The 13644-nt window shown below is 36.0% G+C and overlaps 1 pseudogene; it reads right to left on the bottom strand.

Moving 5' to 3' along the window:
* Positions 1 to 6919: 6919 nt before the first annotated feature.
* On the bottom strand, positions 6920 to 13627 carry LOC102660141 (triphosphate tunnel metalloenzyme 3-like; annotated as a pseudogene).
* Positions 13628 to 13644: the final 17 nt, after the last annotated feature.

Raw genomic sequence — 13644 nt, 5'->3', positions numbered from 1 at the left:
GTTTAGAGTCATCAGTGGCTTGGTAGGACAAAGAATACAGGGTTGAAGTCAAGCTTGGGGTAGAGCTTGCCTTTGTAAGAGCCATAAGTGGGAGTGAAGAGTACTTGTAACTTTTGATAAGTTAGTGGAAACTTAGTAGGTTGCCAAGAACTAGACGTAGTCTTGAGGTAGAGATGAACCAATATAAATTCTTGTGTGTTATTCTTTACTGCTTATCTTTGTGTTTTTCTAACAAAGGATTGGAATTTGGTTTTAGATCTTATACTTGTTTTGATCTGATAAAGAAAGTCATCGTCTGATGAAGATCTTTTCAAAATTTTGTATCTATTTTCTATAAAACATGTATAAGACGATAAAAATGTTTTTGGTCAAAGTAAAGGTTTAAAATTTCTAAAAACACAATTCTACCCCCCTTCTTGTGTTATTTGCTTCTACAAAGTCATGTAATGAATACCCCTAGACATTGCAGCATGTTTGTCAGTGTTCATTATATTCAGATAAAATTAAATCTCATATTACCCTTCCTTTAATTGTATAATTACAATACATGTAAAAAATGGAATTAAAGCTCATTTAAAATGCAAAACTACATATACACTTAAGAAACAATACTTTGCTATTGGCTTGAAGCATTATTCGTGCAAGATTATTCGGTTATGATAGGATGGGCCTAGGAGGCCCAAATAGATGGTTTTTTTTTTTATAGATTAGGTAATTTAGATATTACCTTTTTTATGTTATTTGGTTTTATTTTAATTTCTTAAATACTAGATGGCGACACATGTATGGTTTTCATCCATTAGGGTTATTATATAATGTAAGGTTTGCACCTATTGAGGTATCAATAAAGAAATCTAAAATTTATCTTTTTTATCATTTTATAGCTTTTCTCTAGTCTTTTATGGTGTTTTATTAAGAGTATAAGTAGAGTAGCTTCTTAATTCCTAACAATGGTGAGCTTCTTAATTCCTAACAATGGTGCTTCAATAGTTCGATCTCGCCTCCCATGGATGCATGCCATCACTGTTATTTTTGGCCACCACAACAGCCATCATCTCCACCTCCTCAAGACCCATGGTTTTCCTCTCAATAACAATACTAACATTCACAAACCCCTTCTTCTTCACTGTAGTGGCCACCACCACCCAGTTTCCTTACCTAGCACATTTGGTCCTCTATGGCATGAATTTGTTTCCTCCCACCAAACACCATCGCATACCCCTCACACATTTCCTAACCTTTATCCTCAACCATACCCCTCACCAACCATTAACCCAATAAACCTCCCAAAGACATTAGCAAACCCCATCGGTCCCTCCTTTTTTCCTCTTTACCCTTATGTTCACACATTTCCCTCACTCTTATCATCACTATTGATTCCACAAATTGACCCATACACCTCCATCGTCCAAAACCTTTCACCATCTCAAGTTTTTACGATTCAAAACACCTCCCTCACTTCATCACCATCCCCGCCATTAACCAAACCATATATTTTTCCTCCTCTTTGATGCAATCCTACCCCACAAGGGCATTGGATAAAAGACTCCAAGAAGATTGGGCCAGAGATGCAAGAGAAGGCCCTAGGGTTCTCATGAGCCTTAGGGTAGATTTCGGGCCTATAAGCTAAGTATGAACCCACTTATCTTTGTACATATTAGATTAAGGTTTTATTATTTTTGGGCCTTGTATTTAGGGCTCCATAATATAGGTAAGGTACCCTAGAAATGTAGGATTTTTTAGCCCTTGTATTTTAGGGCACCTAGACTAGTTTTTTGTATTAGGGGTAGTTTTGTAATTTCACATGCATTAAGTGAATATTTGATGTGTGTGGTTGGAAATAAATTTAATTGAATTGGGAGAAGCCCAATGCAATTAGATTTTAGAGGGGGAGGTGAGCATTTGCTTGCTACACCCCATTGCCACATCATATAGTCACACTTTGTGCATGTCCTTCATGCTTTACATGTGTCATGACACCTAAGCACACTTAGTGGAAAATCTTGGACTTGATCTTGGATTAGTGGGCTAAACCATAGCTAAAATTCACTAATCATAATTAGTGAAATTTTGGCTCCAAAATTTGGCTCCACAAATTCAATTTCAAATTCAAGTGAAATTTGAATAGAAATTCAAATTTCCCTCCAATTTTGTGTGACACTTAGGCTATAAATAGAGGTCATGTGTGTGCATTTTTGGGAACTTTGATCATTTGAAAATTAAACTTCAGATTTCAAATCTCTTTTAGAGCATAAAATTTCGTGCTCTTCTCTTCCTCACCCTTCATTCATCTCCTTCTTCCTCCAAGCTCTTATCCATGGCCTCCTATGGTGGTGAGCTTCTTCTAGACTCATCTTTTCCATGAAGTGGCATCTCCTCTCTCTCTTCCTTCTCCATTCCGCTGTCATTCATCTTCCAAGAAGCAAAGGAATCCATTGATGAAGAAGATCCTAGGCCTACAAGCTCCAATGGAGCTTACATCATGTTCATCATACCACCTATTTTAGGGATTTGTTGCCTAATAATACCTATTTTGGGCACCAACAAAGCACAAGGATTTAAGCTCTTGCGAACCAAACCTTCATCCAACAACTCCTTTACTTGAGGAATAAACTCAAGCCTAAGAGGTGTGGCAATGCTAACAAATGTCTTTTTACAAAGGAAAAAATGTGGAGGTTGTCTAAGAGGGGAAATTTCTTTAATATTTGTCTTTATTTCAAAATGTCTTTCCTTCTTAGCTAACCTCTTGGAGGAGACACTTACCTCCTTACACTCCTTCTTAACCATTAAAGGTTGTCCTTCTTCTTGGGGGTAGATCTCTTTACTAGATTCTTCTCCTTTTGCTTCTTCACTTTCACTAGAGGAAGGTGAAGTAGTAGCCTCATCTTGGTTACTATAAATGTCTTGGCCCCTCATAATCATGGTTTTCTTGGTGGGGCATTGAGAAGTAATGTGCCCTCTTCTAAGACATTTAAAGCACTTTATGGAGCTAGTCTTCTCTTGTATACTAGCCTTAAGGGGTTGTTTTTCTATTGTCTTCCCCTTATCATCTTTGGGCTTAGAAGGTGTCGCCCCTAAGATGCCTTGACCTTGGTCTTTCTTTGGATAAGAGTGAGAGCCATAAGATTTTGAAGTAGACTTCCTTTTAAGTTGTTGCTCTACCCTTATTTCCCAATCTAAGTTAGCCTCTACATTATCCTTCCCATGGAAGTATAGGAGGTTAATGTTAGCCTCTTGAGACTTTCTTTCCTTTTCTCTCCAATGGGAGTGAGGTCTAGGATGTGCCCTATGCCATCCTTCATAATAGTCACGAAGTTCTTCACTTAGGCTCTTGCAAGAGTTATGACTACTATAGGAGGCATGTTTTTCTTTTCTTAACTCTTTTAGTATTTTTCTTCTTTCTTCTTCCCTTATTTTCTCTTTTTCATCTTGACTTATTTCTTCCTCTCTTTTTTTTCCTTTTTCTTTTCTCTCTTGTTTTTCTTTCCACAACTTAAGGGATCTCAACTCATCTAATATCTTATACAAGGGGTCCTTAGGAGTAGAACCCTCACCATTAACACTAGATGAAGAATGAAGACTCATGTTGGTTTCTAAGTTGTGGTTCTTTCTTGTTGGGGGTTTGAAAAAAAAAGGTAAAAGAAACTATGGTTGAAACTAGCCAAAATAAACACTAAAAGAGGTGTGAAAGAAAAGGTAAAAACTAATTGGTAAAAGGCAAGCTATCTAGGCGGTTTGACAATGCAGGGTAAAGAAAATAAGCTATGAAAGTAAGCAAGAAATTAAAGTGCAAGAAATGCAAACTAGGCGGATCCTAAGAGTGTTTGGATGACCTCATTTAAGGTTCCCAACAAAACACTCACTATCCTAAGGGAAAATTGCCTAAAATTATTACACACAAATGGAAGTAGGGTGACCTAGCGGAGGCTCCCAACTTACTTCCAATGAAAGGCCTTTTTGTTACAAAATTTGAAAGCAAAACAAATTGCCAATTACAAAATTACAAAAAAAAAGTCCTCAATTGTGGTGGCTATTCTCTCTTTGGTGTTTCACTCAATTTGGAGTGCTTCTTAGTCCAATAGCTCTTAAGGTGTTTGGCTCTTTGCTTCTTGACTCAAATGGAATGGCACCAATCCTCATTTCCAATTCCCTATATGGCAACTCACAAGCAAGGAAACAAAGAGACAAGCAATAACCAAAGACCAAAAAAAAAAAATGAAATGAAAGCTAAACCAATAGATTTTTAACAAGACAAATTTTCAAGGATTATTCAACAATTAAAGCAATGAAAAGCACACAAAAGCAAGCTAGGACTCAAAGAGAAACCTAGAATGGCTCTAGAGTAGAGTAAAAAAACTAAAAAAAAAAAGACTCAAGAAACCTCTAGTTTTGGAACTTGTTTTCGCAATAATTTTAAATTGAAATTTCAGAACTAGGATTGGTATAAAATAGGCACCAATTATAGAACAAATTTTGAGTCAAAACAACAAGCACACTTCCCTTTCAATTTTTTTTTCCTGGACACTGATTTTTCTGCCAACTTGTGTGATTTTTCTTATTTTTTAATTTAATCCAAATCACTTGGTTCTTTTTTTATAATTTTGGTCCAGATGTATATAAAATTCAGTAAAAGTTGCAGCTCAAAAAACATAGTTACCAATTCCCAGTAATTTATACAAGTTTGTATGTTCAAGCTGCCAGCACCAGCGATTTCAACCTAGAAATCAAGAGTAGTGTTTATGTTGCTTAAGGCTTGGATAGTTACAATTTGTGTTTGCTTATGCTCAATCATCTTGAATAACACAATTCAAGAGAGCTTATGACTTATTTGATTCACAAATCCAGCCACAACTCAGCACCACAACTCAACTTCATCATAGGCATCATGTAGGAAAATTAGAAAACAAAAAAAAAAAGAGTTCAACAACAAGACTACTTCTAGGAATTGATTTAGAACATGTTATGAACTAAATAACATGCATGAATTAGACTCAAAATTCAAAAGATAGGATAAGAATGATAAGAATAAATGAACAAATGTATCTAGAATTCAATAAACAAAATAAAAATTCAACACAAACTTAGAGCATAATGTGATAATTACTATGACTAAACATGACTCTAAGACAACATGGATTAAGTGATTTACACTTAGATTTTTGTGCTTTTTTTTTTCTAATCAATATTTTGGAAGAAAATTTAGATCTGAAGGTTCAGCACAAAAATATTATGAATGAAAATTGATAGAACCTAAAATCAACACAAAAACAAGATTCAAGAGTAGATCTACAAAATTTGAACCATAAAAATGCAAGAACAAGTGTAGATCTAAGATTTAATCGGTTTATTTTTTTTGAATTTACTCTAAACAGCACCAAATCACAAGACAATGGAGGATATACATGGAGAATAAAATGAAGAACAAGGAATTAAAGAGAATTCACCGAACAAAAAGATAGAGGAAGCAAAAGAACATGACGTAGATGAATATGCTCGGATACGACATGATGTAAGCTCTATTGGAGCTTGTAGGCCTAGGATCTTCTTCATCAATGGATTCCTTTGCTTCTTGGAAGATGAATGGCTGCGGAATGGAGAAGGAAGAGAGAGAGGAGACACCACTTCATGGAGAAGATGAGTCTAGAAGAAGCTCACCACCATAGGAGGCCATGGATATGAGCTTGGAGGAAGAAGGAGATGAATGAAGGGTGAGGAAGAGAAGAGCACGAAATTTTGTGCTCTAAAAGAGCTTTGAAATCTGAAGTTTAATTTTCAAATGATCAAAGTTCCCAAAAATGCACACACATGACCTCTATTTATAGCCTAAGTGTCACACAAAATTGGAGGGAAATTTGAATTTTTATTCAAATTTCACTTGAATTTGAAATTGAATTTGTGGAGCCAAATTTTGGAGCCAAAATTTTACTAATTATGATTAGTGAATTTTAGTTATGGTTCAGCCCACTAATCCAAGATCAAGTCCATGATTTTCCACTAAGTGTGCTTAGGTGTCATGACACATGTAAAGCATGAAGGACATGCACAAAGTGTGACTATATGATGTGGCAATGGGGTGTAGCAAGCAAATGCTCACCTCCCCTTCTAAAATTTAATTGCATTGGGCATCTCCCAATTTAATTAAATTTATTTCCAACCACACACATCAAATATTCACTTAATGCATGTGAAATTACAAAACTACCCCTAATACAAAAAACTAGTCTAGGTGCCCTAAAATACAAGGGCTAAAAAATCCTACATTTCTAGGGTACCTTACCTATATTATGGAGCCCTAAATACAAGGCCCAAAAATAATAAAACCTTAATCTAATATGTACAAAGATAAGTGGGTTCATACTTAGCCCATCGGCCCGAAATCTACCCTAAGGCTCATGAGAACCATAGGGTCTTCTCTTGCATCTCTGGCCCAATCTTCTTGGAGTCTTCTATCCAATGCCCTTGCGGGGTAGGATTGCATCACTCTTCCCCATCAACAACTCAACAATGACATATCCAAAGCCTTATCTCCACCATCAAATGCCAACTCCTCCTTCAAAAACCCCAAAAACATACAAACCACCCTCCAAGCTCTTATGACAAAACTGAGAGTCTTGACGAAAGAAGCTGACCACTCCAATGAAGCAATAGTCACTGACGGCCCAAGAAATATTGATGAAAGTCCACCATCCAGATCTCTCTTTATTCCCCTTATGGAGTTGTCGTTGTCCTCATTTGCAAACACTTTTGCATCATCGTTGTCATCTGCCACAACCTTATCCACGTTTTCATCGTCAACCTCCTCACATTCGTCCATGTTGTTGTCATCTTCAACCTTCTTACATCCATCCATGTTGTCATCGTCTTGCTCTGCAAACCCATCCTCAATGCCATCAAGGTTTATTTTGCACACTTCCTCATCTCAACAAAGGTCATACTTCCCACCACTGCACCTTATGTATGTCCATTCGTACGCATAGGAGTCACTTCTATTGTCGCATTCACCAATGTAGGAGTCGTATCTTCTATTACCGTATTCATGACAACACATGCCCTCGCGAAGCCCAAGTTTCCTACCATGCACGTGGTGGAGACTACCATGGTCGTAGTCGCAGTCACCTTTATTGTCATGTGGTTTCCTCTCCACAAAGACCACATCCACCCTAGCATATGGATTCTGATTTGCACAAAATTGTAAAATTGGTTTATTTTATATTGGGTTGGCTTCATAAAACTAACGCTTCATTGGTAACCTAATACCACCTTCCATTTCACCAAATTAAGGCTTTCAATCTACACTTTAAGAAAAAAATTTCCTAAAATCTTAGCAAACATCACCACTGAACACATGTCCCCATTGAATCCAATTTTTCAAACCCCAACTGCATGTGTTCTTACCCACACAATTTTTGTACCACTACTGCAACGCCATGTATTGCAAGACACGTTTCACAACATTGCAACTTTTTAATTCCATCTGACATTACCCACATTTCCATGCATCAAATTTTCAACTCCCACCCAAAGCATCCTTTATACCACCACACACCACCTCCAAAGCCCAATTTTCACGGTCTTACTTTGTACACCCTCAACACCAATTTACAATTTCATACAGGTTGTCCTATAACAGTGGCAATTTTTTTTATCAGCTCTCAATCTATTCCTTCAATTTTTGTTCATTCCCTTGGACATATAAACAAAAACAAATGAATGAAACTTGCCTCCTTCATGTTCTAATGTTTTCTTTTTCGACAAGTCCAATTTCTTCTACGAACCTTGAGGGAAAGGTCCAACTGAATTTGTCGGCAATGATAGGATAGGCCTAGGAGGCCCAAATAGATGGCTTTTATATATTAGGCAATTTAGATATTATCCTTTTGATGTTATTTGATTTTATTTAAATTTCCTAAAATCCTAGATTGTGACACATGTATGGTTGTCATCCATTAGGGTTATTATAATGGAAGCTTGCTTGAGAAGCTTCTATGGAGACTGGATCTTTGAGCTTCAATGAGGTCCTTCAATGGTGATTTTCAACTATGGAGATGCAACGGAAGATAAAGGAGAAGAGGTGAGAGGAGGCGCCATGCACTAGGGAATAAGTCATGGAAGGAGGAGCTTCACCACCAAGAGAGTGCCTTGGATAAGAAGCTTAGAGAGAAAGCTTCAATGGAGGAAGAGAATGAGAGAGAGAGAAAGGGGGAACACGAAATTGAGGGAGAAAAAGAAGGAGAGAAATTGAATTTTGAAGTGTGTCTCACAAGTTTCACATTCATTAAAGTTGTGATAAGTGTTATACATGTTTCTATTTGTAGCCTAGGTCACTAACTAATGTGAATCTAAGAGGAATATTCCAAGGATATGCCAAAGGCATCTTAGCATATTCCCTTTAGATGCCACAAGAATGAAAGGTGTGACTCTAGCACATGGGAAATGAATATGCCACAAGAATATTCCAAGAATATGCCAAAGGCATCTTAACATATTCCTTGAGAAGCTAGGGGGGAGAAACTACACACACCCCTCTAATAGCTTAGCTCACCCTCATGCCAAAATACATGAAAATACAAAAAAGTCCCTACTACAAAAACTACTCAAAATGCCTTGAAATACAAGGCTAAAACTCCATCTTACTAAGGTACCCTTAACTCGTAGGGTAGGGTGTTCTTAATTTGTAGGGCCCTACAAACCTAAAATGGCCAAAATACAAGGCCCAAAAGAAGGAAAACCTATTCTAATATTTACAAAGAAAAGTGGGCTTATACTTAGCCCATTTGCCTAAAATCTACCCTAAGGCTCATGAGAATCCTAGGGCCTTCTCCTACATCTCTGGCCCAATCTTCTTAGAGTCTTCTATCCAATGCCCTTGGGGGAGGGGGGTAGGATTGCATCATATTATATAATGTGAGGTTTTCACCTATTAATGTATCAATGAAGAAATCTGAAATTTATCCTGTTTATCTCTTTATTGCTTTTCTCTAGGTTTTTATGGTGTTTTATTAGGAGTTGAAGTAGAGTAGCATACCCATATCTAATCCCAAATCTACTTTTATTCCCTCCCCTGCCAAACATGTATCCCCAATGCCTTCATTTTCCCAAGCTTCATCCCAACCGTTGGATTTCTTCCATCTTGACCTTACTTTTCCTATCCCCAATGAGGCCAGCTGGGAACCAGCTGTTCCCAACTTCCCAAGCCTTCACTGGTAACATGGCCCCATTAACACACAAAACCCCCCACCTACTCCACCTTCCTCGTTAAACACTCCAAACTCAATTTCCTATCCCACCTTGATCCATCCCATCCTTCCTTTAGATCCCATTCATCCAATATCCATCAACACTCCCCACCTCTCCACATCAGCAATCTGTGCCATAGACTCTCTTTCCACCAAAACCAATTCACAATTTGAGGACAAAGTGCAAGCTAAAGTGGATGGTATTATTAGTGGGCCGAATCTGTTGGCCTAATCAAGATAAAAAAGAACCCCTCAAAAATTAGTGTGGTTGAAGAACTATGCTTAGTATGGTCCTTGATGTTGTTCCTTTTATCTGTTAGTAGCCCTTCATGGGCCCTCTATATTTTAGACTATGTTATTTATTTTTGGGATTGTAGCCCTAATGGGCCTTGTTGTTTAAACCTTTTATCCCCATATATATATTGGTTGAAGATCAAGGTTATGAAAGATGAACACGACAGTCTTTTGTTTTATTTGTTTAGTTTCCCTTGCATTTAATTCTTCTTAGTTCCAGTAGTAGTGTTGGGATGGGCTTTAAAAGGCCCAAATATATCCTAAAATTCAAGTGGTTAAAAGATTATATAGGTTGGAGTTGATATTTGTATATTATTTTTATTATAAATAATTAGATGTTGACACATGAATAGATAGTATTCATTGATTAGCATCAATTAGGTCTATATAAATGTATTCCTCTTTTAGGAAACTAATTAATGAGAAATGAATGAAATTTTTATCGTTTCCCATTTATCTTCTTTATTGTTTTCTCTATAGTCTTTAATGGTGTTTTCCTTAGGAGTAGAGTAGCATAGTTTTTGCTTCCTAATTTGACTATTCATCTTTATTAATTTCCATTTGATGTGCTACATATGTGTGCTTTTTTTCATATTAATGTAGATCGAGGCTAACTGACCTCAATAACATCCCACTAGGAAAAAAATTTACAAGTAGAAGGTGGATCACTATACAAGTGTTTTTTTATAAATAAACTAATGTTAGTTGTTAGTTTGTTAGAATATTAGTTGGATGATTCGAACCCACAATCTCTTCTCTCTCTCTTCCTTTAACCCTTAAACCTCCTTCTCAATCTCCTAGTCAATCTTATAACTTAGAATCACTATAGAAATGTATAAGAAAAACTAGCTAATTTATGAGCCACAAAATGTGTTTCTCAATCTATACATGCGAGAGACTTTGATAGACTACTATCTATTTAAGAGATGCTTAGCTAAGGCAAAAAGGGTTGCTATATATGATGAGCAGGTAGTATTCAACATCAGAAGATCAACAACAACTTTGGAGTCACTCCACCTAAACATTGGTGAAACCATTTTCCCAAGCCAACAACAACAAATTTGGTGCTATATGAGACTTTATAATCTAAAATCTAAATCATTCACCATTTAAAATATATTATCCATGCTCCAGATAGAGTCTGCCATAAAAAAATCATTATGTAAATGATTTAGCTGACTAGGAAATCATAAAACTAGGGCCCTACACATCCTAATAATACTAATTCATTGTTTGTGATTCGAATAGATGTAATATCTTTATATAACCAATACATGTACTATTAATTCTTATATTAAGAATATTATAGTTTTTAATTGTTCCCTGCATTGCATGATTAATATAAACTAGTCAGATTGAGCTATATAACAAAAGTGCACATGTCGATGCAAATTAAGCACATTTCTATTTTCTAAGTTTTGAATTTTCTGAAATCATGTTAGTGACAAATCTTTTTTGCTATTAATTTAGTTCCTTGCAATTGTTGTCTCCATAGCTTAAATGGAAAGAAGGGTTGTAATCTAATTGTCTGCAAATACCTTATAGAATTTGGATTTAATCCAATTATCTTTGAAGTTGATGATGGTGTTGGAGAACTATGGAGACATACTATAGAGTCCACCAAGCTCCAAAACAAGAAACAAGAATACCAATTCATGGATTTTCCATGGCCTTCTTCAATTAAAGAAGATAATCCAAGTAATAACCAAGTGCTTGATTATCTTAACTCCTATGATGAACATTTTCCCCTTATTTATTACATTAGATTCAACTCTAAAGTCATTGATATAGATTATGTTGGTGCAGAGTCTAGTGAAGAAATTAAGTTATGGGATTTGTGGGGTGGTAATGGCAGGCCCTTCTGCTTCAAAGGAACTTGGCATATTGTTGTACAACATACCAATATACTTATTTTATAATGTGAGGAAGTCTTACTTTCATTTTATCTTATTCCATGTTTTGTCTAGGCTTAAATATCTTTTTTTGTCTTTAAATTTTGATCACTTTTGTTTTTACAATATACTTTTTTAATTAATCTCTGTAAACATTACTAAAAAAATTGCTTTCCATGACGGTTTAGAAGGGATTTTTGTGATGGTTTTCAACTGTCTTTGAAACAGTCTTAGAATATCCAATTTTTAATATGGTTTTGTCAAGAACCGTCATAGAAATTGTTTTCTAAAAAATTTAAAAAAGATGGACCTTTTCAAGACAAATTTTGGGAAAAACCATCTTAGAAAGTAGACCTTCTAAGATGGTTCTCTGAAAAACCGTCTTAAAATGTTTTTTTTTTAATTGAGTATTCTAAGATGATTTTTTGGAAAACCGTATTAGAAATTTTAAGACGGTTTTTCAAATAACCGTCTTCAAATGTCTTTTTTTAAAAAAAATTAAAATTAAAGAAAGTGACGATTCTAAGACGATTTTTTAGAGAACTATCAGAGAATGTCTTTTTATAAAAAAAATACACCAGAAAAAATAATTATCATTAGTTCACTCCGGTCTACCCATGCACTTGAGTAAGTAGGTCCCCCTGACTTTTAAAACAAAATGTTTGTTAAATAAATATGGCAGAACCAATAAAGTCATTCCCTCCTAAGACTACAATCTACAAAGAGAAACATTTACACATGAACATTTTTGTGAAAAATATCCAAAAATGCATATAATGTAACATGAGAAGACTTAATTTTTCATTGTCCCAAACCAAATGTCTAAGATCCTTATATTAGACATTAATCAGGAAATTAAAAAACTACAGCATGAAAGCTTAATTGAACACTACAATGAAAAAGAAATTATGCAGAAGCGTAACACAGTCAAATAATGAAAAGTGAAATACATTTAGGGTAGCTTATAATATGATGTGATTTGTCTAACTAATCATGCATTAATTGTTTGTAGAAGATAATGCCTTATATAAAGTAAGCATCACCAGTTAAATACTTCAACACTTATAGATCTAGAAGAGGACAATATCTAATAGAATAACTAAACATCAAAACTCTCCTAAAATAAAAAGTGCTATTTATAGAGAAAGCTCAATGAATTGAACATCAATAAAATCAGTACAATAGAAAACAAAGCTCCAAGAAGCCTTATGTTTTTCAAGATTTAACCACATCTAATGCTTGTCAAGCTACTTGCTATACCCGCTCATCTTTGTCACTGTTTAATTAATTCATTCTCCACATTACAAAAAATGATAAATTATTCCATCTACAATATGTTAAAGAAAAAAAGTTAAAATAAATTTTTTTATCACAGATAAAAACACCCAAGAAAATGAAAATAAGGCAATAGTAGTGCCCAGTGTTTAATTCCCATCCTTTTTCTTTTTCCAGTTGTCACTACTACAAAACCTGTTTACTACGATGCACTAATAACATCAGTTGGTAGAACCCGTCTTTGAAGATAATGGGATGGCAGTATCGTAATTAAGTTGTAAGTTTAAGGACGGTTAATAAAAAAACCGTCTTTGAATAGTTATATTTTTCTCATTGTTTTTCTCTCTTATCTTATCGGCCGGGCAACATAGACCCTTTATTTCTTTCCTTATTCTCGTTTTTCTCTCTTTCTCTCTCTCTGGCAGAGAATAATTGATTTCATTCTCCTTCAAGAACTCCTTAAGGAGGCGTTTAGCTCTTTTAGGATCAGAACTCTCACATTCAATCTCATAGAGTGTTCCAAAATCAAAATTGGTTTCATCCACCTCCAATTTCAAACCCTTCCAATCATTTTGCAGTTCCAAATTCCTCTTGCACCCTCTTCAAAACCGTAGACTCCACCGACCCCAACTTCGTCGGCTCCGCCATGCATTTGTGCCTGATGCTTGGGTCCAAATCCTCCTCGTCCTCCTCCACGCGGCTCATGCTATCCTCCAGCATCGCCCACGCCTTCAACGAAGCGATGCAGTGCTCGTCGTCGCCGTAGAAGTGGAGGCGGAGGACGGCACAGCGCATGGAGACCTCAGAGGTAGCACCGTCGAAGAAGAGGCTCTGCTAGCGGTGGATGATGACATCAAAGGGCGAGAGTAGAGTGGTGATGTGGCAGTGGGCGTTGGCATCTGCAAGATGTAGCTTGACTTCGACCTCCATTGGGGAAGAGAAGAGGG

The sequence above is a fragment of the Glycine max genome, chromosome 9, assembly GCF_000004515.6.
Source record: "Glycine max cultivar Williams 82 chromosome 9, Glycine_max_v4.0, whole genome shotgun sequence".
NCBI classification, from domain to species: domain Eukaryota; kingdom Viridiplantae; phylum Streptophyta; class Magnoliopsida; order Fabales; family Fabaceae; genus Glycine; species Glycine max.
The sequence above is the reverse complement of the archived record's forward strand: the minus strand, read 5'-3'. Positions and strand labels throughout refer to the sequence as shown.